The sequence below is a fragment of the Benincasa hispida genome, chromosome 2, assembly GCF_027475165.1.
Source record: "Benincasa hispida cultivar pf3 chromosome 2, pf3_genome.v1.1, whole genome shotgun sequence".
Taxonomy (NCBI): Eukaryota; Viridiplantae; Streptophyta; class Magnoliopsida; order Cucurbitales; family Cucurbitaceae; genus Benincasa; species Benincasa hispida.
Genome location: NC_143479.1, coordinates 23681994 through 23697543, shown reverse-complemented (window position 1 = coordinate 23697543; position 15550 = coordinate 23681994). Strand labels below are relative to the sequence as shown.

At 36.1% G+C, this 15550-nt stretch overlaps 1 long non-coding RNA gene across 1 annotated transcript; it reads left to right on the top strand.

The window, feature by feature from the left end:
- Nucleotides 1-3850: 3850 nt before the first annotated feature.
- Nucleotides 3851-5726, top strand: LOC150037745 (uncharacterized). The gene is made up of 2 exons (XR_016527907.1): nt 3851-4506; nt 5019-5726. It is a non-coding gene; the product is annotated as an uncharacterized LOC150037745 (long non-coding RNA).
- The last annotated feature ends 9824 nt before the right edge of the window (nt 5727-15550 follow it).

Below are 15550 nucleotides of genomic sequence, written 5' to 3'. Positions count from 1 at the left end.
CACCTGCTATATTAGAGATATAGCCACTTGTAGCCTTTGAATCATCCGAAAGAGAGTTCCAGTCAACATCGCTGAACCCTTCCAAGACAACGGAAAACTTTTGATAATTTAATCCTAGGTTTTGGGTTTTCTTCAAGTATCTCATTACCCTCTCTATAGCAATCCAATGCTCTTTACTAGGTCTGCTTGTAAACCTATAAAGTAATCCTACAACATAAGTTATGTTAGGCCTAGTACAGTCAGCAACGTATTTAAGACTGCCTATGATGCTCGCGTACTCAGATTGATTAACACTATCACCAATGTTTTGAACAACTTGACACTATGGTCATAAGAAGTACAGGCTGGTTTACAATCAAAGTAATTATATTTCTTTAGAATCTTTCCTATATAGTGAGATTGATCCAAAGAAATTCCCTTTTCAAACCTATTCACTTTTATGCCTAAGATTACACTAGTTTTTCCTAAGTCTTTCATGTTGAAGTTTGCACTTAATATTGATTTCACATCATTTATGACGTGTAAGTTCGACCCAAAGATCAACAAATTATCTACATATAGACACAAAATAGTGCATAGATAAACTTGTAGTAGATGCATTTGTCACTTTCATTAACCTTGAAACCTTTAGATAAGATAAGGTCGTCAAATTTTTCATGCCATTGTTTAGGAGCTTATTTTAGTCCATAGAGGGATTTGTCTAATTTACACACCTTATTTTCTTGACCATGGACTACAAAACCCTCAGGTTGTTCCATGTAAATCTCTTCTTCAAGTTCACCATTTAGGAAAGCGGCTTTTACATCCATCTGATGTACTACGAGGTTATAAAGGCCAGCGAGAGAAAACAGGACACGGATTAAGGTAATTCTAGTGACAGAGGAGAAGGTATCAAAGAACTCTACGTTTTCTCTTTGTCTAAGGCCTTTTTCTACTAACCTAGCTTTAAAATTGTCAACAGTTCCAGCAGGTCTAAGTTTCCTCCTTAAGATCCATTTGCACCCTATTGCCTTGCAGCTTGGGGGTAGATCTACTAAGTGCCAAGTTCTATTTGATTAAAGTGAGTCCATCTCATAATCTATGGCTTCTTGCCATAGGTTGGCATCTACTGAGGATAGGGCAGCTCTAAGATCTTGAGGATTTTCTTCTACATTATAGGGCAGGAAGTCATTTCTGATATCTTTGGTGGTTCTAGCTCTTTTGCTTCTTCTAGGTTCTGGGTCGATTTCCTCTCTAGGGTTAGGATTTCTAATTAGGGTTAGACCACTTGATCCCGAGCCCCCACTATTCCTTGATTTAAAAAGAAAATCTGTCTTCAAAGAAATCGACATCATTTGACTCAATGATCACTTGGTTCACTAAGTCGTAGAACCTATAGGCTTTACTATTTTAGGCATAGCTTATAAAGACGCACTTATAAGCTCTACTAGCCAACTTTCTCCTTTTTGGGTTTGGAATCCTTACAAAGGCTAGACATCCTCATGTTTTAAAATAGGACAAGTTTGGTTTCTTATTCTTGAGAATTTCATAAGGTGAAGTTTTGTTTTTAGACTTTGGGATTCTATTTAGGACATAACGCATGGTAAGGATGATTTCACCCCCACCAATAAGACGCTGCTCCTGAACTGAGTAAAATAGCAACTACTAGCTCAGCTAAAGTTCTATTTTTCCTTTTGACTTTTCCGTTCATTTCAGGAGAATAAAGTGCGGTCTTTTCGTGTATTATTCCATGTGAGTTAAAGAACTCATTAAAATTGTCTGAGTCGTACTCGGTTCCCCTATCACTACGAAGAATTTTAACCTTTCTATTAAACCAATTCACTATTTCAGAAACAAAAAGTTTGAAGGCATCAAAGGCATCACTTTTGTTTTTCAGCAAGAATATAAAAGTAAAATAAGAGCAATCGTCAATAAAAGTAATGAAATTTCTTTTACTGTTCCTAGTCAAGATGCCATCAAATTCACATAAATCAGAATGAATTAAATCTAGAGGCTTAGAATTCCTAAGTACAGATTTATGTGGGGTTTTAGTAATTTTAATCTGACTACAATACTGCATTTATCAAAATCATTCGTGGATAATTGAGGTATCATTTCCAGCCTAATCATGTTATTAATTAAATTTTATTCCCATGACAGAGTCTAGTATGCCAAACATTCATAGAACACAACGTATACATAGAAGATTTTATTGAGGTCTAAATTTAATTTGAATATTCCCTCTGTTGCATACCCTTTCCCTATAAATACATTATTTTTGGTAAGGGTATATAGGTCTGCCCCTATAGTTTGAGTAAACCCGACTTTGTTGAGGAGATATCCCGAGACCAAATTCTTTCTTATCTCTGAAGTGTGCAGGACATCCTTCAACGTGAGGGTCTTCCTAGAGGTAAACTTTAGTTCCACCTCGTCGATTCTAGCAACTTTCGTGGAGTGGTGATCCCCCAATAGAATATTCTTATCTTTAGTTTCAGTATAAGTTTTAAATAGACTAAGGTCGTGACAGACATGGCGCGTAGTGCCAGTGTCTATCCACCACCCTTCACAACCACCGATCACATTTACTTCTGTGATCATGGGGACTAACAGTTCTTCTGTTAGGTTCGCCTAACCAGCAGAACGATGCCTGTTCCTACAGTTCCAAGCCATGTGCCCAGGTTTATTACAATTAAAGCAGAGGAATTGTACTGTTTCTTCTGAAGGGGGCTTCTGTTTTTTCTATTGGTTCTAGTTGCTGGAGTCATGGTTCTAGCCTTTTCTCTTTGTCCCCTTAGATTTTTTTTAGCTTTTATCCCGACAGAGGCAGGTTTCCCAAGTACTGCATTCACCTCCTCCCTCTGGTCCTGCTTCCGAGCTTTCTTCTCGATCTTTAGCCCAGTGATAAGACTCTCCAAGGAGAACTCCTTGGTCTTATGCCTCAAAGTGTTCTTAAAGTCCTTCCACAAGGGGGTAGTTTATCAATAATAACAGCAACTTGGAATTGTTCGTCTAGAGGCATACCTTCAATAATTATCTCATGGGCTATCTTCTAGAGTTCATGGGACTGAGCCTCCACGGATTTGTCATCCATCATCTGGAACTTGAGATAACGGCTAACAACATATTTCTTCGACTTGACCTTCTCGGTGTCGTACTTCTTTTGCAGGGCATCCTAGACCTCCTTCGCTGTCTTCATTGTACTATAATAGTCATACAGATCATCTGTCAAACCATTTAAAATAAAGTTCTTACAAAGAAAGTCTTTCTCCTCCCAGTCAGCAGCTTCTTTTATCTGTTGTTCAGTTGCTTCTTCTAAAAGGACGATCGGCTTATCTCTGGTACAAGTTTCGGCTACTTTCTTGACGGTGAGAAAGAACAACATCTTTTGCTTCCACCGACCGGAATGGACGATTGAGGTTAGATATCACAACGTCGTTGTTGCTAGTGAGGGCCATTAGTGATGTGGCAGTACAAATGTCTTAAAATTGTTGGAAACAACAAGACCCTCAGAGCGACGAACAACAAACGATCAAGGCACGATAGACAAGCAAAGAACAAAACCTACAGAATAGAAACTCGTTATAGGCTGAGTCATAGAGTTCGCTTTCTTTAATACATTTCTCGGCTCTGTCCAAGTATGTAAGCAGGTATGGAATATTGCCACGTCATCCCCAGGATAAAACAACCAAAGAAACCCGATCAGAAATGCGCTCGAAAAAAACGAAAAAAGAAGAGTTGGAGAGGAAAGGAGAACATTTAAATGGAAGTGAAGAAATTGTGTTAATGAATTGCTGAAAACCACACCTTTTATAGGCCTTCAACGTGGAACGGTAGAGTGAGAAAGAGGCAAAGAGCCTCAAAACATGCAAGACTCATACGGACGTCTGATCGAACGAACGACAGCACGCGTGTGGAACGTCCACCGAACCCACATTGGTATATTTCCTCACTCCCTCTAAATCATGGTTATCCCTTGGGGCTCAAACCCAAAGCTCAAGATTGGAGTACATAAGACAGACTTCCAAAGCAAAGCTTTTCAATGTGGGATTCTCCAACCAAAGGTTGATTCCCTCTTAATTTTTAAAACTAAAATTTTCACCCAACATAAATCCATAAAAGAAAGGTTTTGGAGAATATATAAAATAACGAAAGAAACAAAAATGATAAAGAAATTAAGGTGGGGCTCACCTGCTTTACCAAAATTTCATCTTCTTCCTCTCCATCATGATTTCTTATTCTTTCAACTCTTCTTCTTCTTCAACCTCTTTTTCTTATTTCTTCTTATTTTTTTAGGTGGGTTGCGGCTCTACCTTCGTCGGCTCACACGCCATTTGTCAGAAGTCGCACAGCCATTGTCAGAGATTCTGTGTCGCACGCCTGAGGTGGATCTTTGCTGGTGGATCAGATTAGTGTCGTCTAGATGTGGGTCTCTGGTGGAGTTGTTTGGCTGCGCAAATCGGCGCCTATTTCAACAGAATCGTGCATAGGGATATGTAGTTTAGTTCGCCGGAGTCTTGGACAGAATGGGTGAGTTTAAAGTGTTAAAATCTTCATTGCAGGTTTTCATTTTGCTTGGAATTTGCCATGATTTTTTCTCACTTATTTATTTATTTTTTGGTCTATACTCTCCCCATATTTTTTCTTCTCACCAGTCTCAATTTCCTTCTAATCTCTTCTCCATGCATTTTTTTTTCTTTTGTTTTCACCTACCCTCTACTCTCCTCCCCTTGTCCAAAATTAGCACAAAGTAAACAAACTACAGTTGAGGAGGAAAGAAGTGAGGAGAAAAAACAGGGAGAAGGAGAAGGAAGGGGAAGACTAAGAGAATAGGGAAGAAGAAGATATATATATATATATTTCGTAGAAAATACATTTATTCTTTTGTATTTTTGTTTAAAATCTATTTAAAAGAAAAACAAAGGAAAATATTTTGTTTTACTCTCTTTGTTAAGCAATAATAATAATAATAATAATATAGTTTAAAAATGTGGACTAAATACGGTGTCTACACTTATGAATTTGATCTATGCCTCTTCTAGGCACGTCCTGAACTTACAGTGTAAATGATACCAATAGAAGAGAAGAGAGCTCTCATGCAGCTGGCGCACGTATGCTCTTACCTGAGCCATTTAATGCCCGACTGGTGGCAGGAGAACGTGGCCCATTGGCCATCAGGGAGGCTCAATTGTCACCTAACCATGACAGTGATGATGAGCCCTCCCATCGAAACAGTGACGTTGATCAGTCTTGACATCGAAAACCAGTGCCTTGCACACAATGATGCCGAAAATTAGTCTTAAGTGCACCGTGACGCCGAAAACCATTTCCCCTCACACCATGAGGTCAAATACCATATGCTTGTGCACACTAACAACGATCTTCAAGATGGTGGGGATGCTGGCTTCGATCCTGTACATGACAACCACCATGAATATGCAGGAGTGCAGTATCACTGTATGGTAGATGAACCTCATATCTAGAGGAACTAAGGTGGATTTAAGTGCGCCTTGATCACTTTGAGTTCGGTGTGAGGTATGAGTTTGATGCCTTAAAAAAACATCATGATGCCAATGGTATTCCGGCTCTAGAGTATATTTATGAGGTAATACGACATGAGGACCACCTCGATCGATTCGAGGTAAATGTGAGGTCTCAGTTTTTCGATGTTAAGTGGGATATTCCATTTATGATGGGTATCTCAGGAAACTGTTGAAGGTACAATCTCTAAGTTTATATGCTTTCGTACATGTTTTTTTATGCCACCAGAAACTTAACGATTTGTTGCAAGAAAAAAGTGTTGTCGAGGTTGTGTCCGATGATGCGGAAGATTAGACTAGCCCCAACAACTCACATCATGCATTTGGTGGCCTATCTAGGGCTAGAAAAGATGTCTATATCAAACAATTTGAAGTAGAAACATATTCCTCAGAAAGTGGATCCCCCTCTAATAGCTCCAAATAAATTAAATATATGCATTTAAATCCCAAGCTTTTTCTACACACACAACAACTAAAGCCCTTTTTCACTCTTTCATATACTAGGGATTTCACTTGGAAAAGAAAATGTTCCATACTAAAGGATTTGGTTCCATAACCATGGGCTTCAATGTATTAGATCATGTTGTTCTTATCAATGAGGCCCCATTGATTAGTATTACGCAGAAGAAATCAATGAGAGATACTAAAATCATTTGATTTTCTCTTCATGGATAAACTTGAGATTTGCAATCTTAGATAAGATCAGTTCATATCATGGGATCCTTTTCTATCAAATAAGAAGCATTGTTGCATAAAATCTACTTTTAAGTAATTGATCTATGATGGAACAAATGGTTAGTTAACTGGCGTCAATGAACCCAGAGAACCAGTACATAGAGCAGATGATGTCATAATAGTAAACTCACAGAACGTCGATGCCGACCTTAAACCCATATCAGTTGAGTCATAGGATATCGGTGTCAACCTGAAAGTAATATTATTTTAGTCACAGGATATTATTATCATGGAAAAGGACAATCCTTTAGTAGCAAGCAAAAACAGTGGCAAGGACGGATTGGACGGATCGACTGTAAGTGTAACTTTCACTCAGATTATTTAGAAATATCGAGTTTATTTTAATATACATGCTTCGTTCATCAAGACGTACACATTGTTGGCGATGATGACAAGAGCACGAGCAAGACTGTTGACCCAATCGATCGTTCAAGTCTGCCTGAAGAAAAGCCGAAAACTAGTCTTAAGCACAAAGCTCCCGCCACTACTATCATGGGGACTGTGGAGGTTAGTGTTTTACAAGTTTGTTGAATGTAATGTCCTTTGATCCTCGTAGAATTGATCTATAACACACAGGGTACCTCTACAATCAACCCTACTCTGAAGAAAATATATGAGGCAAGTAGAGCGGCAATGAAAGCCTGTAAGGAACAGTAGGAAGTCAGACGACTGGTTATGAAATAGGAGCTCGTAGAATTGGATGAGCCCACCATTTTAGTTGCATCACAAGGAAGGCGCGAAGTAGTACAATGACAATGAATATTTCCATGGCAACTTTCTAGTCCTTATACGGTCGCAAATCAAAAGTCAAAGAAGTCCAAAGAACGACAAAAACAAAATATGACTCGATGGTACCCATCTCGAAACGGTTCGAGAAGTACATAAATGATTTGATTAGTGATCCATAGATAACCTCGAGGAACTCATTGTGGATGTGTTTGAAGGGTTTTGAATACCCACAGTGGAAGCACGTGAATGCGATTGGGTCCCAATTTACATTTTTCAAAACGTAGAATAAACCGGAGAATGTAAATTGATAAACAAGATTCGTTGAACGTGATATTCACTATTCCAATTTATAGAGGAAAAGAGAATCGAGAACTTAACTATGAAGAAATCAAGTCTTCTTGCTTCCTCTTTAGATCATAGTAAGATCATGAACAGATCTTCGTCTCCCTTCCGGTCTCACCAGAGCAACAAGAATAAACCATAACAAACACCATCACGAGGTCCTCCTCATTATTATTTAGAATGAGAATTAGAGCAAAGGTGTGGGCTCACTGAGCATAATTTTGGTAGAAGGAGAGGAGGAATTGTCTTTTCTTGAAAGAATTACAGAGAGCAGAACACATAAGGTTGAAGATGATGAACACCACTCTCCTAGAGTGTTTCTATGTTTCATGTTCTTGAGGGATAAAGAAGGGAGAGGTCACTATCAAAATAACTCCCTCTCCATTATTTAAAATTTTAAAAAAAATTATAACTCATAATTTTGAATTTTAAATATACATGATAATCACCTTATTATATATTAATAAAACTATATGTTATATCACATATAACATATAACTTATAATCTATATTATTTCAGATATAATATAACCTATGGTTTATTAATCTCTCATATAACCTATAGTATTAACTTATAGTTTTTATATTAATCATTTTCATATAATTAATGTTTGAATCATATTCAAATATTTATTTCTCTCAAGTAACTTATAGAATTTATATGAATTATATTCATATTAATTTTAACCTATATTTTTTATATGAATCATATTCATATAGTTAATATTTAAATCATAATCAAATATTTATTTCTCTCATTAAAACTTTAACTTATAATGTATCATATATATTATATTAGTTATATCTTATTTTATTAATTTGAACAATTCAAATTAATCCAAAATTACTTTGACTCTCTTAATCCTAATTGAGTTAACGAGGGGACCTAATGGACTTAATTTCATTAAAGAGTTTAATTAATTAATCAACATCCATTAACTGTCAGTCACTCCACTAAAGACTGATAGCTGCAGTTTTGGAACTATAGATATATTTCCATGTTCATTGAATATTACCAATCAAAAGTGCGTTGACCGTCCACAAATTTCTCGTAAGTACAATTGAGCCAAAATTACCATTTTTCCTCTATAGTTACATTTATTTCCTTAAGTGCCATTAATCCCTCTAATGAACAATTAGTCATAGTCCTACTACAACTAGACTCCAATTTGGCCATTGAGAGGGCGAGGACCCTTATTGTTCAAGACTGGAATCAGCCCTTAAAGAAGCAATTCATCTACTTATCGTAACAAAGTGAGTGAATTTCATCTTCTATAGTTGAGTTCCCAACTCTCCATTCAAACGAATCTCCAAAATGGTAGGCTTATTGAGTCAGCTGGCCATTCTCACTTATACAAATCAAAGGACTGCCTTTATGAGTAGAAGTTCGCAACTCTCTCAGGATTAAGATTAAGTCTGGAGGAACTCGTTTTACAGAGATCCTTGAGCGGAAGCGAATTGTCTAAATTCAATTTTTATTGAAAACTAAATTTACAGTAAACATACAAGATATGTATTCACAAACAAATTACAGCATACTTTTTACAAAGAAAAGAGTTCAAGAAATATTACCTTTGAATAACCTTTGTTCTTGTAATTCTCTTAAACGGTCATGAACTCGAACACAACTTCTTGAAGACCTTCTTCAAGAACTTCGCGAACCAAAAAGAGACACTACCATAGTGAATCATTGGTATTCTCAGGGTGAGAACCCAGAAGTGGTGGGCTCTGACTATTTTGGTTAGGAGGGTGAGTATGTAGCGGCTTGTGAAACTGCTAAGGAAGCCGTTTGGCTTAGGGGATTCTTGACTGATCTGGAAGTTGTTCCAGATATGTCAAAGCCCATCACATTTTATTGTGATAAAGTGGTGTCGTGGCTAATTCCCAAGAGCCTAGGAGTCATAAGTGTGGCAAACACATAGAGCGGAAGTATCATCTCATCCGAGAGATTGTGCATCGAGGGGATGTGATTGTCATGAAGATAGCTTCGAAGCACAACGTTATTGATCCGTTTACGAAGGCCCTCACGGCTATAGTGTTTGAGGTCACCTGCAGAGTATTGGTCTATGGGACAGGCCATGTTTGGACTAGGGCAAATGGGAGATATTGTACTGGGCGTTTTATGCCCTAGTTTATTATTTGTGTACTTGTATTTTTATTATATTGTACAACCCACTAGCTTTAGGTGAAGTGAGAGATTGTTGAGGTTGATGCCCTAAATCTCGTAGGGTTCTATAAATGGTAAACAATGTATGAACAAACTCATAATGTGATTAATAAAATATATGATATTTTATTCACTTTGTCTATAAAATATGTGATATTTTAGTTACATTAACCACAAACCAATGAACTAACATATGAGGTTATCTTTATAACTTAAACATGTATGTTGAAACATACAAGTGGATCATGTTTAAGTGATAACCTAAATGTTATATTAAATGATTTATATTAAATGTCATAAAATAGAGAAAAGAAACTATAGTTTATATTGTATGTTATACATTATTAAAACTATAAGTTATATGTTATATTTGATATAACATATAATTTAATATAAATATAATATGATAAGTTAATTATCATATATATTTATATTATGTTATTATTATTTGAATAATAGGAAAGAGAGTCTATCTTTTTTCTCCACCCATTTTAGTGGGATGGTTATTATTTTATGAAAAATTATTTTGTGATCTTGTGTTCTTGAGAGAATTCTCAATCTACCAACTCCATACAAACTTTCCCTTAAACCAAAATAGTCAGAGCCCACCACTCCTGGGTTCTCACCCCGAGAATATCAAGGACTCCGTTGTGATTGTGTCCGGTTTCCGTTCGAGGTTTTGTTGAATAAGGCCTTCAAGAGATTCGTGCCTGTTCGAGGGATTCGTGAAGAAAAAGGTTCTTCAAAGGTAATGTATCTTGAACCATTTTCTTGAAAAAACATGCTATAATTTAACTTTAAATGCATATATGTTGTATGTTTACTGTAAACTTTATATTCGATAATTAATGGAATTTGGTCGATCCGCTTTTGCTCAAGGTTCTCCTTGAAGAAAATCGGACATGAGGATTTCCATGAGCAGTGGAATGATCGTTTTGAATTTCAATCATATTTGAACAACAACAATTACAGTCACAAAACGAAAACATATTGATCATGCATACAATGACATTACTGCATGCTTTACTACGATCAAGGGAAAGAATAACATACCTTTGAAGACTCATCTTCAATCTCCCTTGATCACGAATGCTCGAAAAGACTCCAATATTGCAACACACGAATGCTCGAACTCAGCAATCTCCAAGATCACGAACAATTGACAACCACCACACAAACACCACGATCTCAACGAACGGCCTCCAAATAACCTCAACTATGTCGAGTTGAGTATGACACCACCACAATGGCTATCTTGGTATTCTTGGTGAGAATCCAGTAGTGTGGGCTCTATGTGGACTTGGTTAGAGGACGAGACTGGAGGAAGAACAATCGTGTAAACGATTGAACAAGTGGGAGATATCAAAGTCTATCACATAGACGATGCCCAATCATTTAACAACGCTATGCGATCGTTTAGCAGAAACTGCACGGTTGTTTAGCTAATTGGCCAACTGAGTATCTATCGTATAGAAACATAGTCTCTCCTTCAACTGTCGTTTAGTAAATATTATTTACCTGACAGTCATCGTGAGAACTTCCGAGAATGGAAACTCTTTCAACAACTTCTAAATTTAGGAAAACATTTTTTCTTTTAATCTTACGGTTACCATGAAACCACTAATAACCTCCCACTCAATTGGTTATTAGAGAAAAAGAGATAATTATCCAATAATTAATATTATTATAAATATACATGATAATCAACTTACCATACCATATTTATAACCTATAGTTTTAATATTTCATCTCATGAAACATATAAATCATTGTTATTTTTCTATTCCATGGTCCTTAATATAATTCTCATTCACATTAATCCTCCATTTGATGTATCTCATACATCACACTGATTATATCATATATAATCGAATTACCTCTTGTCAATTTGAACATTTTAAATCAATACCAAGAACTGATCCTCAACTTGAATCCATTGAGCTACCAAGGGAACCTTATGGACCCGTAACTCGAAGCTCCAACGGTATGTGAATAACTGATTAAACTCTTTAGTCATGGGATCCACCATTCGTTAACTATTAGGCACTCCACTAAAGACCGATAACTGAACTCTTCTTACTATAGATATTATGTGTCTATATCAACCAATAAATAGTGCGATAAACCTTCATAGATCGCTCGTAAGTACAGCTCGCCAATAACCGTTCTGCCCTTGTAGTTACATCTAACTCCTTAAGTACCACTAATTCCTCTAATGAACATAAGTCATAGTCCTACTATGACTGAGTCCTCTCTTCCAAAGAGAAGCTGTAACCACTATGTTTAAGCCCCGGATCAGCCTTTAAGGGAACAATCTATCTACTTACCCTTGCTTTGGGGAAGAAGTGAATTCCATCTTGTGTAATTAAGTTCCCAGCTCCCAAATCAGACAAGTCTCCAAAAAGGTAGGCATGTTGAGTTGGCAATCTGGCTACTTTAACCCATACTAATCAAAGAACCGTCCTCAAAGGCAGGAGTTCCCAAAACACTCAGGATTGAGGTCATGTCACCTATGGTCGTTTAGGTGAGATGTAAGTCTCCAGTATCAACAGCGTTATATATAGAGACGAATCATCTCGTGGTTCGGTCTTATACAAACTCTTTGTATAGGACACCCCCGCTCGCATGTCTCTACATGAATGGTCAAGATCTACCATTTGTAGTAGTTCACAACACTTGCAAACCTCTACAAAGTGGGTTGTATCCATAGTGTCACCAAGATCAGGAATCCCTCCATAATCCTTATACTACAGACCTATTTAGGTTATCACTTAAGGCATGATCCACTTGTATATCTCATATACATGCTTAAGTTTACATACGATAACCATGGAGCTTTGTTTATTGGATATGAGTAAATGCCATAAAATAACTCTTATTTTATTCATAACAATGTGTATAAATTATAAACAACGAGACTCCGAGAGAATTAGGACACCAATCCCAATATTTCTCACATGAGTTTCTTCAATTGGTATCAGATAACCTATAGTGTATATAGTATCAGATATCATATAATCTATGGTTTATTAATCTCTCATATAACCTATAGTATTAACCTATAATTTTTATATGAATCATTTTCATATAATTAATATTTGAATAATATTCAAATAATTATCTCTCTCAAGTAACCTGTAGAGTTAATATGAATCATATTCATATTAATTTAACCTATATTTTTTATATGAATTATATTCATATAGTTAATATTTGAATAATATTCATATATTTATTTATCTTATTAGAACTTTATATTATAATATATCATATACATTATATTAGTTATATCTCATTTAATTAATTTGAACAATTCAAATTAATCCAAAATTAATTTGACTCTCATTAATCCTAATTGAGTTAACGAGGCGACCTAATAGACCTATAGATTGAAACTTCAATGATACTTGATTAATTAATTAATCTCTTTAATTAAATTAATCAACTTTCATTAATTTTTTGTCACTCTATTAAAGACTGATAGCTGCATTCTTTGTATTATAAATATATTTCCATGTTCATTGGATATAACCAATCATCAATGTGTTAACTCTTCACAAATTGCTCGTAAGTACAGTTGGACCAAAATTACTGTTTTGCCCCTATAGTTACATCTAACTTCTTAAGTACCACTAATCCCTCTAATGAACAATTATTCATAATTCCACTATAATTAGGCTCATCTCTAGTCAGTGAAAGGGTGAAGGCCCTCATTGTTCAAGATCGAAATCAGCCCTTAGAAAACAATTCATCTACTTGCCCTAATAAAGGGAATGGGTGAATTCCATCTTGTATAATTGAGTTCCCAACTTCCCACTCAGAAGAATCTCCAAAATGGTATGCTTATTGAGTCGACGAATCTGGCCACTCTCACACATACAAATCAAAGGAGCGCCTTCGTAGGTAGGAGTTCACAACTCACTCAAGATTAAGGTCAAGTCACCTATGATCATCCTAGTGAAATGTAAGTCTCTTTTAGCAACGTTGTTATAAAGAGAGACTAATCATTTCGTTGTCTAGTCTTATACAAAATTTTTGTATAAGATACCCCCGTTCATATGTCTCTACATGAAAGATCAGGATCAAATCATCTGTAACACTTTATAACAATTGTAACAATTACAAAGTGGATCATACCCGTAGTGTCACCAGGATAAAGTATATTCAGGTTATTACTTAAATATGTGTTCAGGTTATTGATAGCAATTTGTTTACAGATATTTTCAAACTACGAGAATACAAGAGATTTAGGACACGAATTCTAATAGTGTGTACTACCGATGAAGGAGAAATACTTGTGGATAACTCTGTTTTTCCCGCACACATTTATAAGTGACGAGGTAAACTAATCATACTTCCACCTCAACTAATTTATGTCTTAGTAAGTGTCCAAGTTTTTTCGTAAATTTTTTACTTTCTAATTGCAGACTGTTGAGCTTTTGTTCATACTCCTACGGAATAAGATATTAAGTGACAAGTCTCCGATTGAAATCACATATAGTTTACCATAGCTGATCGAGTCGTTACAGTAAGTTATTAATATTGTTTAATTAGAATAGTTTTGGTGCTACCATATTGTCCTGACCAAGTATATCTTTGAATGGAACTTCTTCCATCGACCAAACAGGCTATACGTTGAATGGAAACGACCCGAACGAAACATAACATATGAATGGGAAAAAAACAACACAATACTGAAGTATGTTAAAGGTGATCAAACCGACTACTGTATTCCGTTGGAAAAAGTTGGCATTGTATTTATGTCGTATAACATATACTGAAATTACAATGGATTCTAATGAAGATCGACTTCGTCCGTGGAAGGTTAGTTGTTTGGGATTCACACAAAAGAATGTCTACCCACTTAGAATTGAAAGGCCACTTAGAGGTTATGCAGACCATAGTACCCGCATTACTTGATAGAGCGGGGGTGACATTGGGCATGCAAGAGCTTACCACTAACGCTATGGGAAGTGGAGCCCAGATGCCCCGAAACAATCGGTTTACTGTACAAATATTTATCTTGTGCTAAATTTTTTGAATATGTTGTAACTGAATCTAATATGTCTACATTGACCCAATTGAATATGGAATTCTTTAGATGTCAGTTTACTGTACAAATATTTATGAACAAAGCATTTTACTAGTATATACAATGTGGTTTTTTTTTCCTTCTTATGTTAATAGTTTAGAATACATTAATTTTTGTTCAAATTGGTAAAAGTAAAACAATTAAACACATATATTCTATATGTTAATATCTCACAGTACATTAGTTTCAATATTTGTAATTGACAAACAATGCAAAAGGTTTTTTTTCTTCTTCATGTTGCTATCAACGATTGTCGGCAAGTTACACGATTGTGACCACGCATACCATACCTAGTACATTTTTGGATATGAATAACCTCTCATGCTGACGCTATTCTAATCTCTGCATCGGTGGCGAGATTTGGATGTCCTCATAGTCATCTGGCAGCCGCCACTCCGACCTTGAGTCCACGGAAAAAATTATATATGCGTTTGATCCAAAAAATAGGCTATATGTTGTATGTAGGAGAGCAAAGAGTGTACGAATCAATGTTCCGATAACGGAACGTTGTGGTCACGTGAGAGCATGGAATTTCGTAGTAATCGAAATCCTTGCAACTACATACTTGCGAATTCAGGTCCACTACTCCACCAAGGTGAGTATCACAAACTTCAAAGGTAAGGAGTTCGATTGACTTAACAAAATGTCTTCTAGACCTAAACTCTACTGCTACCACTATACCCTCTGCGTAATCTAACAACATAGTTTGACAACTTGATGCATACGTTCTTCACCGATGTTTTGCAACAAACTCCTTATGTGATCAAGAAATTTAGTAATTGGTAAGGTTCTAGCATCCTTTAGAATAACAAAGTATTCAAGTACTTCTCTAAATGACATAAGTATAGCCCCAGTGTACTCAAAAAGTAGTCTCACGACTGCCTTGGTAGCTAGAAAAAACTCGGGGATGAGAGCTTGCTTCCCGAAGTGTTTCATTAGATTTAAGACTTATATGATGAATGCAGATAT